We start from the raw sequence: 12,913 nt of genomic DNA, 5'->3' as shown, positions 1-12,913 counted from the left end.
CCGCTGTGAAGGTAGAGGGAATCCCAGCCTGGATCCACCACAGCCGTGTAAAACCTGCAGCGCCTGAAACCTGGGAGGCAAGACCAAGCCCAGACAACCCTTGCAGAGTGACCCTGAAGAAGACAACAAGCCCTGCTCCAGTCACACCCGGAAGCTGACTGGTCCACGCACGGCCGAAGCATGAGGAAGCTCATCGTGGGATTCATTTTTCTTAAATTTTGGACTTACACAGTAAGGGCTTCAACTGACCTTACTCAAACTGGGGACTGTTCCCAGTGTATTCATCAGGTCACCGAGGTAGGACAGCAAATTAAAACAATCTTTCTGTTCTATAGTTATTAGGAATGTATGGGAACTTAAAAGAAACTTGTTTGTATAATGCCACTCAGTACAAGGTATGTAGCCCGGGAAATGACCGACCTGATGTGTGTTATAATCCATCTGAGCCCCCTGCAACCACCGTTTTTAAAATAAGAATAAGAACTGGCCTTTTCCTAGGTGAAAATAAAATAACTAGAACAGAAGAAAAAGGAATCCCCAAACAAATAACTTTAAGATTTGATGCTTGTACTGCCATTAATAGTAAAATGCTAGAAATAGGATGTGGTTCTCTTAACTGGGAAAGGAGCCACAAAGTAGAAAATAAATATGTTTGTCATGAGTCACGGGTTTGTGAAAATTGTGCCTATTGGCCATGTGTTATTTGGGCTACTTGGAAAAAGAACAAAAAGGACCCGGTTTATCTTCAGAAAGGGGAAGCCAACTCCTCCTGTGCTGCCAGTCACTGTAACCCACCAGAACTAATAATTACCAAACATCATTTTACTTGCTATCTTTTAGAATGCTGCTAGGGAAATCGATGGCACTTAAAAAAAAAGTTGTCCAAATATTTCAACTTTTTTTGGATACGTTTTCCTGAAATAAGCGGAGGCATTCAGTCACCTCAATGCTACAGGTGTTTCTTCAAATAAAACATTTTCAAAAGTAAGAGCTGACCTAATATACGTCTCCTTCATCTTTTCTTACCTTCTCAATTAAACTTGTAGGGGCTTAGCATCAGATGAAAGGTCACTCTGCCTAGCACTTACTGGACTTGCTGTTATCAGAATGCTTTTTCACTCATGAGAAAACTAGAAGGAGCTACCTGGTCACTGGCACAAACTCACAAAGAGCTTATAAAAACTGCTTTTGTCTGCTAAGTTGGTCAAAAGGAATGAGGATAAACTGATACTGGTTATTTACTGAGCAGAACGCTATTCAAAGTCTGTTTGGAATGCTATCCTTAAAGGCACTTTCTCTATAAAGAAACATAATTTAGCTAGATGAAATAAATCACAACTGTTTTCACTTCCTTAGGTTGGTTTCCTTTAGCTAGTTTGATGTATGGTAAATGGCTAGGTTAGGGTCATGTGTTAGGTTAACAGGAGGTTTGTGGAATAGCTTATTAACAAGAGTATTTAAAGAAAAAGCTAGTTAAGGGAAGCTGGTTACCAAATATCTAGTAGGACTGTTGGATAAAACCATCTAATCCTTCACTCCAACACATCATGGTGGAGATTTTACAATAGCAATCTGGAATCCAAAAGCCTTTCTAACCAGGTTAATGTAGCACTTAAGAGTACTTGCTCCAGTTCTTATTTAATCAGTGTTATTTTAGGAGTTACTTTGGATTAATCCTTGATTTGGTGCCTTGGGGAAGACTGGGTGTGGTCTTTGGAACATCCTGTCTATTTAGGCACTGATTATGACTTCCTTGCAGTCTCTGCCTCGCCCGGATTAAGGACTCCAGATACCACTGTTCCTGCTGCAGCTGCTGCTTCCTAAGTGGTTTTGAGTAGCCGTTAAGTTTCTGGGCTTGCTCAATTAGCTGCAGTAATTCCTTCTTGAACTGCTGGTTCTCTCTCTTGATGCCACAGGAGTATTCAAAAATAAACCGCTTTGCTGCCAACTTCAAGGCCTGGGCCTTCATATTAAGCTCTCTTCTTTTTCTCTTTCCCAGTAGCCTCCTGTCTGGCTCGCTCAGTTGTTTCTCCAGTAATCTTTTCTCCTGGAGGAGCTGGGCCTGTACTTCCCGTGTCTTTGCAGCCGTCTCAGCTTGGACTTTCTTTGTCTCCTCCTGTAATGTCTGTATTTCTTTCTCCCGCTTTTCCTTTAATATAGCAATGTCCCTCATCGCCTGCAACTTCTGCTTCAAACTGGATTGGATATTTCCTTTTGCAAGAGCGCTGTTTTAAGCACTGAAATTTGTTCTGCATATCTGGAGGCTGATTCTTGTCTTCTTCGTTCAATTTCTCCACTTTTTTGTAAATAGCTGTTCCATAGCTTCTCACGTTGCTTTGTGTACTCTTCAGTTTTGTTAGTCAGGTATTCCAGAAAGAATCTGTTTTCAGCCTGGACAAGTAACTTTTCTCGGTGTAGCTCCCTGGATTCCTCCAGTAGCCGTTCCCGCTGGGTCTGAGCTTGTTTTATATGCTTGTTCAGATCCGTCATTTCCGCCACTATCTTTTCTTTAAGGCTTGTCTCTACCTTTGTTAGCTTCTCTGGCTTGACAAAATTATTTATTAGACTATGATACGGTGGAAGGAGCCTTCTGGGGCCCTCAGCAAACCTACTCGCACCTGAAATCCAAGCATTCATCCTGAAGGTCACGGGGCAACTGTGTAGTTCACTGAGGGTGACTGCCAAGGAATGAGCGCTAGCATCAGGAACCTGCGTCTGCAACTCGCGGGAACAATGTGCAAGTGTGGAAAGCTCCAGTAGTTTATCCGTTCGGTGCTCAAAGGGTCTCGGTGCTACCCAGCAACCCTGGAGGCTGCACCCTGCTCCAGTCCGAGCTGGTCCAGCCCTGAACTGTTTAACCGCCTCGGCTACCGAATAAACCCGAGCAGCCGGTCCTCCAGTGGCTCCGCTCCCCGTTCTCTGTGGGCTCAAAATGCCAGGCATGCTCCTCGTTTTCTTGCTGTGTGAGCCCTGCCCTCCGGACCCCATCTCTTCTGGCCTTCCTCCAGGGGACAAAAGCCCTCCCAGGCTCCAGAGATCAGCGCCCTTTTCTTAGCTCCCTTCAGCCTTCCTCTCGCTTGCTCAGCGCCCCCACTTCCTCGCCACTGTCACTAGTTGACTCACCAGCCCTGCCCGACGCTAAGAAGATGCCCTGGCAACCGCAGCGCCCATTCCCCCGCTCCTTTCTGACGCTTTGGTTCTGTTTTCGTTCGCAGCCCAGAACATCTGGGAAGTTTCTCCAGCCATGCAGTGTCTCTATGGTCGGGTGGGCGGGGCCCCAGAAATATTTTGAATGATTTTATTGATAATCCATAATCACAAAACTGGAAACAATCCAAACTTCCTTCAGTGGCTGCATGGGTAAACAAACTGTAGTTCCTCCTTATAATGAAATACTACTCTTTGATAAAAGATTTTTAAAAATTGATCCCGGGCCGGGTGCGGTGGCTCACGCCTGTAATCCCAGCACTTTGGGAGGCCAAGGCGGGCGGATCACGAGGTTATTGGATCGAGACCATCCTGGCTAAAACACAGTGAAACCCCATCTCTACGAAAAATACAAAAACAAAATTAGCTGGGAGTGGTAGTGGGCGCCTGTAGTCCCAGCTGCTCGGGAGGCTGAGGCGGGAGAATGGCGTGAACCCAGGAGGTGGAGCTTGCGTTGAGTCGAGTTTGTGCCACTGCACTCCAGCCTGGGCAACATAGCGAGACTCCATCTCAAAAAAAAAAAAATTGATCCTCATGCTTGAATGAATCTCAAATCAATTATTCTTAGTGAAAGAAGTGAGAGTCAAAAGGTTGTATGATTGAATTCATATGACATTTTGGAAAAGCCAAGCCTATAAGGATCAAGAACAGATCAGTGATTTCCAGAGGTTGAGATATGTGAGTTTAGTACAATAAGGAGTATGAGGAAATTTTTTCAGGTGATTGAATTGTTCTTTATCTTGATTGATGATGATGGTTTGTGGACTGCATGCTTTACACAAAAATCATAGAACCATACCCCATAAGAGTGAAATTTACTGTATATAAATTAATAATTACTATTAAAATATTCCAACTAAAATCAGCTAATGTATATCACATTAAAAACATAAAATCTTATGATCATGTCAATAGATGCATAAAAAGTGTGATAAATATCAACTACTGAGAAGCAAAAAATGAATTGCCAGAAAATTATAAATAAAAAGAAGTGTCTTTGATCAACACACATTTAAAACATATGCAGCAGACATCATATTCAGTGGTGAAATGTTATAAATTTCCTTCTGAGATGAGAAATAAGACAAAGAGGTTTGCTATTACCACCTCTATTCAACATTGTACTTGATGTCTTAGCCAGTACAATTAGGCAAGAAAAAGAAAGAAAAGGCAGAAGAATTAAAAAAGAAGACAAAAGTATTATTATTCATGAAGAATATGATTACGTAAGTAGAAAATAGAGGAAAAAATCTTCTCTAGACAAACTACTAGAATTAATAAGTGGGTGACTTGGAGTTTATGGTAAGCAAGGCTACTTCAATCCTTTGTTTTCCAGGCCTATGTAATCTACTTATTAGGGATTCAACACAATATAGTGGTCATTGATTTAGGGTGTATACTACATTCTAGAGGACGGCACTTCATTCTCATAGGATATCATCTTCAATCTGGTTATCACTTTCAAAAAGCTGCACTATTGCTCTATCAGGCTAGCAACTTCTGGGTATTGTAGATATGATAAGACCAGTGCATCTTGTAAGACACCCACTGCTGCACTTCCTTTGCTGTAAAATAAGTTTCATAGTCTACGCAATACATGTGGGATCACATGTCAGTGGATCAAACATTCTGTGAGCATTCAAACAGTGGTATTTGAGGCTCTGTATACAGAAAAATCATATTCATAACCAGGATAGGAGTCAGTTTCAGTCAACTGAATTGTTGCGCTTCCAACACAGAAGGCATTTGATGTAATCAATTTGCCACCTAAACACTGGCTGGTTTCCTTGAGGGATGGTACCCTGTTGGAGACTCAACATTGGTCTCTATTGCTGGCAGGTTGGATTTTTGGTAGAGGCAGGAGCTAAATCAGCTTTGGTAGTGGCACTCCACTGTATTTGGACCGTGCATAGCCTTCATTCCTGCCACCTTGATTGCTCCATTTATGTTCCCACTGTGTCTGCACTGAGGTTGTCAATGACAAAGGCTAGGCAGTGTCACCTTACCAAATCATTCTGTCTACTTGCTTGTTAGTGCCTTTTAAATGTCAGACTATTTTTGGTGAGTTTTAATATGTGATTCAAACATTTTCAGATCTGATGCCCACTCCTGTAGGTCTATCCGCATTCTCCTGGGTATATCACATGCCTCTTTCTTGGACTTTCTTGTCCTTGATCTTTCTATTACACATTGTCAACTCAGACCACTTCTTTTTCCACACAAAATGAATAACTAAGTGTACTACCTGAAGATATGTTCCTTGGAAGAATTTCCCCTGAAATCTGTCTTCTAGACAGAGTGAATGACTCAGTGTGTTCAGGCTCAATGTCATTCTGAGCAGGGCTATTGTACACCAGAAGTACACTTTTGGCTTACATCCCCATACTGAATTAACCCATCTATGAACCAAGCTTGGTATTTTTCCTCACCCCTCAGCCAACCCTAAAAGATACCCTATAACTACCACCACCATAAATAATGTGGCCTCAATGTGGGCTGAGGGAGAGGTGCAAATGCGATAGTGATGGATGACATGGAAACCTGGTCCATCTACTCGTGCAGCTTACTTGTGCCCTCTGGCCCTGATCATGACCAATTCCAGATGTACCACATCTGCATTTAGGTCCATCAAACCTTACAATCCAGTCTAGGATCTCTTAGAATCTTACATTGGGCAGTTCTGGCTATATGACAAGATCACTTGATGTTCCATGATGAGATGCTCCATTTCTACTATGGCTCAAAAGCATTTCAAATGGTAAATAATTTTCCACTTCAGGTGGTATAACCTTGCACTAAAACACGTGGGGTCTAAATTGTGATTCTGCTATTGGGAATGTGTGATAAATTCAACATGGCATCTTTTCCCGTCTCTGGTATCTTGAATACCGTAGTGTGTGTTGTGTCATATATCTCAAACAACAAGGCTGCTTACATGGTAGCCTGGTCCTGCTCCAGAGCCTTTTTATGTTCTAAACCCTGTACAAAGTTGGCAGCCTTTCACATCATCATGTGGTGTATTGAGTAGTACAGATGGTCTCCAATTTATGATGCCTTGACTTAACGATTCTTTAACTTTACTATAGTGGAAAGTCATACGAATTCAGTAGAAATTGTACTTAGATTTTTGGTCTTTTCCTGTGCTAGTGATATGTGGCACAATACTCTCTCAATACTGGGCAGCAGCAGTGAGCCACAGTTCCCAGTCAGTCACACAATAACAAGGATATACAACTGATAGTCTAAAGTATACTGTATTGCAAGATGATGTTGCCCAATTGTAGGCTAAGTGTCCTGAGCATGTTTAAGGTAAGCTATGCTAAGCTATGATGTTTGGTAAGTTTGGTATATTAAATGCATTTTTGACTTACAATATTTTCAACTTATGATGGGTTTATTGGGACATAACCACATCATAAGCTGAGGGGCATCTGTATCCTAAAATATGGAATATGCTGCCTCTAGAACCTCTATTGGGCATTGTTCTCTCTTCTTAGTGGTGAGAGGTATAATGAAATAAGTTTCGTTTTACTTTGAAGGGGTTGTTTTACCATACTGCAGATCACTAGACTGAAAAAATTAATAATGTCATGAGCTTAATGTTTATAGAGTTTATCTCCCACTTCCTGGTACTAACATTTCTTTCTAATGCTTTCAAAATACTTGCCACTTATTGTGGCATGTTAATCTTGTCTGATTAACATGACATCATTGATATAGTGCACCAATATAATGCTCTGCAAAACATTCAGAAAATTCAGAATTCTTAGAACTACATTAAACAGAATAGATTACCTAACAATGCCTGTGGCAAGAAAATAAATGTAGATGCTCTGTGTTCAACCGAATGCAAACTGCTTCTAAACCTCCTTGATAGGAATGGAAATGAATATATTCACCAGTTCAGTGGCCATATACCGAGTAGCTGAGGCCTTTTCAGTTACCTCTAGCAAAGATACAAATGACGGTGCAAAGCTAGTATTGAGGCTTATTATTTGCTTGAGTCCACTGTAAACCTGCAGTAAATATCCAGTTATTCTAAGGCCAGACTGATGAATTAAATGAGGACATGATAGTGACTAGTACCCTTACATCCTTAAGGTCTTAAAGGAAGGCACTAATCAGTGCCATTCTATCTGAGTTGTAATATTATTTTTTTATTTACTATTTTGACTGGGTTTTAGTGGAGGAGAGTTTCAGAGACTTCCACTGGATCTTGGGAAATAACTATTGGCTTGGTCTGTGGATCCATCGTAAGTTGAACTTGGCCTAGAATTCCATTTATTACTTGGTTCCCATGCATCCCCACTTCAACTAGGAGTGAGTCAATAATACTGATTTTAGTCTTTGGGTATTAATGTCAACTCAGATTCAATAGACTTTGACATATTTGGATATTCCCTTTTCCCCAGTGTGCAGTTATCTTAGTAAATGACCATACATACATTTAGAGCAGAGTTTCTCAACCTAAGCACTACTGGATTTGGAGCTGGATAATCTTTGTTTTGAGGGGCTGTCCTATGCATTGTAAAATGTTTAGTAGCATCTCTGGCCTCTATCCACGAGATTCCAGTAGCATCCCCCCAATCATGATTATCAAAAATGATCTAAAAACTTACTCATATCCAGTCCTGAAACTGGGCCAGGTATTATGACTTCTTATTGGTCTGATTGTCCTCAGCCCTCTGATTATCCATCTGCGATTTCTCTTGATTATATAGATCAGGGTTCAGAACACTTTTTATTTAAAAGTCCCTATAGTAAATAGCTTAGATTCACAGGCTATTTTGTCTCTGTCACAACTACTCAGTTCTGCCATTTTAGTGTGAAAGCAGTCATAACCAGTGTGAAAACAAATAGGCATGGTTATGGATGTCAGCAAGATGGCAAAATAGAAGCATTCTACCGTCATCACTCCCCACAGAAGCATCAATTTTGACAAGTACCCGCAGATTAGAGCATCTTTGTTGGAGTCTGACAGTCCAGCAGAGAAGTTTCAGCACACTGTTGGAGCAAAAAATTCATGAATAGATGCCTTGAAGTGGGTAAGAACAGTGTTAATTTACCCACATCATCCCTCCTCCAAGGCAACAAAGTTTAGTGCTAACAGAGACACCCTCAACCTGTGATTTCCCCCATGGAAAAAAGTGACAATGTAGTGAATGAGCACCTGGCTCCCCCCATTATACAAGATGCTATCAAAGAGGCCCAGTTCTTTCTGAACTCATCCAGATTACTGAAGTGATCTGCACAGCTGAGTGGTTAGGAGAGACCGTGAGCAGGAAAGAGAGGCTGCAGAACCTTAATAACCACTCTGCAAACTCAAGCAGAAAGCTTGCCTGAGAACCACTTGAGAGAACTTGCCTGTAGACTTTCTACCCCGCCTCAACTGGGTCATGATCACCCCAGATGCTCTGCATGTCTTTCCATCCCTCTTCCTCCTAGCCAGCTCCCTTAGCATAACCATATGAATGACAAGCGCAAGTGTCTCATGCAGACAGTCAGATTGACTCTGTGGTATTGGGGAAGGCATACTTAAGCATTTTAGGGCAACACCCTTGAGAAGACAAGTGTAAGACCCTCACACCTGGCCTGGCTTTGCAGGACCAAGAAAAGACATTCAATATTAAAAATTCCCTCCTAAGTATTAGTATAAGTACTCATTATCTGAAATTTAAATTTTAACTGGGTGTCCTGTATTTTATCTGACAACACTATCCCTTGTTGCAAGGTAACAAGGCTTTATAACTTTCCTCTGGCATCAACCAGTCATTGGGAGGGAGGGAGACCTGTGGCTAGGCAATTCTCTTCAGCTGAGGGCAATGTCTGGAAAACCTCCAGCCAATAGCCTTTAACCACCAAACTCCCAGCACCTAGGCGAATGAGTTCCTCAGTTTTGAAGGAAGAGAGAGATGGGAAGCACAGTTTCCACTTCACCATAGTAGTAAATCTAGCAAACAATGTGCAAGGTGTCTACACAGAAAATTGTAGAAAAATTTGGAGACAAAATTCAAAAAACTTTGAATAAACAGAGGGACATTACATGTTCATGGATTGGAAGGCTTGATACTATGAAAATGTTAATCATTCCTAAATGGATCTATAAATCAATGAAAATTGCAGCAGGTACTTTTTTGTGGAAAAATGATAACCTAATTCTAAAATGTATTTAGAAATTCAAAGGACCACAAATAGCCAGGAAAATATTAAAGAGGAACGAATTTGGATGAATTAAACTAACCTGATTTTAAATTTTACTATAAAGTTACAATAATCAAGGTTGTGTGGTATTGCCATAAAGATAGACAAATAGATCAATCGAGCAGATAGACAGTATCCACACTATTGGAGCACTGTTTTATGACAAAGGTGGCATTGAGCCAAGGGTAGTTATTTTCAATAAATGGTGTGACATAATTCGGTTATCTATATTGAATATAAAAATTTGACCTCTATCACAATATAGACACAAAAATCACTTCTAGATATATTTTGATCTAAATGTGAAAGGTAACATAATAAAGCTTCTAAAAGATAATATGAGAATATCTTCATGAAATTTAGGGTAGGCAAACATTTTTCATACTCAAAAAACTCAAAAACATTAGCAATAAAGGAAATGATTGATAAATTTCCTAATTTATATTAGGAAGAGTATGCATCAACAGTCAACATTAAACTACTCATCAATAAAAAGAAACAAACTACTGATAAAACATGGATGAATCTAAAAAACTTTGTGTTGAGCAAAGAACAAAGAAAAGAATAAAGAAACAAAACATACCATATAATTCCTTTGATCTGAATCTCTAGAAAAGCCAGATCTAATGTATAGCAACAGAAAGTAGACCATTGTTGGCCTGAAGCTGGGATTGGGGGATTGAGATTGACTGAGGAGGCAGGAGATAAATTTTTGAAGTGTTAAAAATGTTCTATATCTTGATTGTGGTGGTATATATATATATATATATTTCAAAATTCATTGAGCAGTATAATTAAAATGGGTACATTTTATTGTATGTATTCCATTGTACTTGTTGTATATAAGTTAAACTTCAATAAATTGGACTTTTTAAAAAGATACTATTAAGAGAGCAAAGAAACAAGCCACAAAGTGAGGGACAGTATTTGTAACACATATAACTTTCATAGCTCATTTCTAGGTTATATAAAGAATTCCTACAAATCAATATGCAAAAGATGAACACTCAAAAGAAAACTGACAAGCAACTAGAGAAAAACATCACGAAAGAAATTAAAAGGTGCAAGTGACAATGTTCTCCACAGAGAAATTCAAGTTAGATCACAATGAGTTACCACTATATGCCTATGAGGATGGCCAAAACAATAACAACAGCAGATGATCATACCAAGTGTTCATGGTGCTCTCATACACTACTGGTGGGAGTGTAAATTGGTAAAACACTTTAGGAGACTGGCAATGTGCACTAAAGTTGAATGTATACATACATACATGGCTCACCTATTCTACTTCTAGGTATATACCCAACAGTAATGTGTACATGAGTTACACTAAAAATATGTACAAGAATGTCCATAGTTGACAGTTCCATTTATGCTTAGGATACAGAAAGACACAGGAGTAAACTGTTCTCACTCTTACAGTGAGAAGAAGATGGGGAATCTACAAAATAACTTTTCTTGAGCCTGTCAGAGAGTTAAGGTTGCAGGACAACCAAATAAATACTCAAAAGAGTGACAAGTATCTCCAAGGAAAGACACAACATAGAACTTTTTCATCTTTGGCAGAGCACAAGAGAAAAGGTACCACCACACAAACAGGCAAGATGAAATAAGCTAAAAGTTTATCCAATTCTTAAAGGCAAGTATGAGTGAAAGACTCAATTTGGGAGAACTAAAAGTTTTAGATACAAGAAGAGCTCAGCCTCACTCACAAACTCTCTTTTAGGGAAGTCTCCAGGTGCTTGTGAAGAAGACTGGGGGCAAAGTAGGAGAGCAGGAAAGGAGAGAAACTTCTTTCCTTAGTGGTGCAGTATGTGATTGGCTGCTGCTGGCAGATAGGCAAGAATCTCAGTTGCTTCCCAGGATCCTTCTTTCCTACAATGTGAAGGTTAAGCTATTGGTGGAGGGGCAACACGTCCTTCCTCCCCCAAAGCCCAGGCAAAAACTCACTGCTTCTGGGACAGGAATAGGAGAAAAATCCTCAAGGGCAGGTATAGAACATGCTCTTACCCTCAGGACACATGCATAGTAACATTGTTTGTAATAGCCCAAAACTGGAAACAGCTGTAATGTCCATCAACAGTAGAAGTGATTAATTAACTGTGTTATAGCCATCCAACAGGATATTATATAGCAAAGAAAATAAATGGATACTGCTACACTAAATAACATACATGAACCAAGCAAATATTTTGAGCAAAAGAAACCAAGTACACTAGAACACATGCTGTAGACTTCAATTTAAAAAAAAATTAAAAAACAAACCAGACAGATCTATGCTGTTAGAAGTCAGGAGAGTGGTTACCAGTGAGAAAGAAGTATGAGATAGTGATTGGAAAGATAAAGGGGCCTTCTGCAGTGCCGTAAATTATTTTTTAATTTTTGATTAGTTACATGGGTCTGTTCACTTTGTGATGATTTGTTAAGACGCACATTTATCATCTGTATACTTTTGTGTATGCATATTATACCTCAAATAATAGCAATTTATTTTAAAAATTAAAAACATATTAGTTATATATGTAACTTGCTTAGTGGCACCTTGTCTGTGGAGCTAAAATTAGACAAAATTGAAGAATCCTAAAAACATAAAATAAAAAGTATGCATATTATTGTTTTTCCCACAGGTTGTGAATTAGGATCTAAATATTTCATGCCAAATTTTAATTTCTGATATAGAGGGTTTCAAAGTGCCTTTAAATGGTGTGATGGATGAATAGAGAGATGGACATGAGAATTATTATAGATTGATAAGTCAGTAATTTTATTTTATGGTTGAAAACAATTTGACAGAAATAGAACATATCTGAGAAGGAGAAATTAACCCTAATCAAATGAAGTTGATATTCTGAAGTTCAAGTCATTACACATTAGATGGCACGTTTGGCGAACATCTTGTCCTACTTCTATATATAAGTATATGTTCTGCTTGTAAGACTTCAGTTTAACGTACTTTGTGGAAATTAACTTTGAGAAGAGAAGGTATCGGGTCGCCAGTAAATGCAGAACTTAGAAAAGATGTTTCTTACCAAAGTTTATTTGTTTTCTTAACAGGTCTTCCATTAGAATACTGCATTCTGTAACAGTAATGAGAGGATAGACTACATCATAGTAAGATTTAGAATGGATGATGGGTGTGTCTTTCTTTTGTAGAGAAAGCAATTGAAGAGTGACATTGACAGGAGATATACCAAAGAAGAACTGGTATGACACCCCAACTACCGATGTTTTTTAAGAAACAATACCAATGAAAATTAAGAATCTGGTAATTGATTTTCTTAAAACTGTGTCTAAATGTCCCTTGAAACATCTTCATGTACCCTCAAAGGTACATACATCCCAGGCTGAAAACTATCTTAGAAAGCAAGTGTACTTCTGCACCCCTGTCTTGTGAATTGCCATTGTCACCACAGCCATGGAGCTTAGAAATCAGGATTGATTCACTTGGGCCCTGCAGAGCCAGGACCAATATGAAATACACCTGAACAGTTTCAAGGGAATT

At 39.4% G+C, this 12,913-nt stretch overlaps 1 pseudogene; it reads right to left on the bottom strand.

The window, feature by feature from the left end:
- Positions 1-1,585: 1,585 nt before the first annotated feature.
- LOC116811374 (coiled-coil domain-containing protein 121-like) lies at positions 1,586-3,064 on the bottom strand (annotated as a pseudogene).
- Positions 3,065-12,913: the final 9,849 nt, after the last annotated feature.

The sequence above is a fragment of the Hylobates moloch genome, unplaced genomic scaffold (genome assembly GCF_009828535.3).
Source record: "Hylobates moloch isolate HMO894 unplaced genomic scaffold, HMol_V3 SCAFFOLD_7, whole genome shotgun sequence".
Lineage (NCBI taxonomy): Eukaryota > Metazoa > Chordata > Mammalia > Primates > Hylobatidae > Hylobates > Hylobates moloch.
This window is presented reverse-complemented; position numbering and strand designations above follow the sequence as displayed.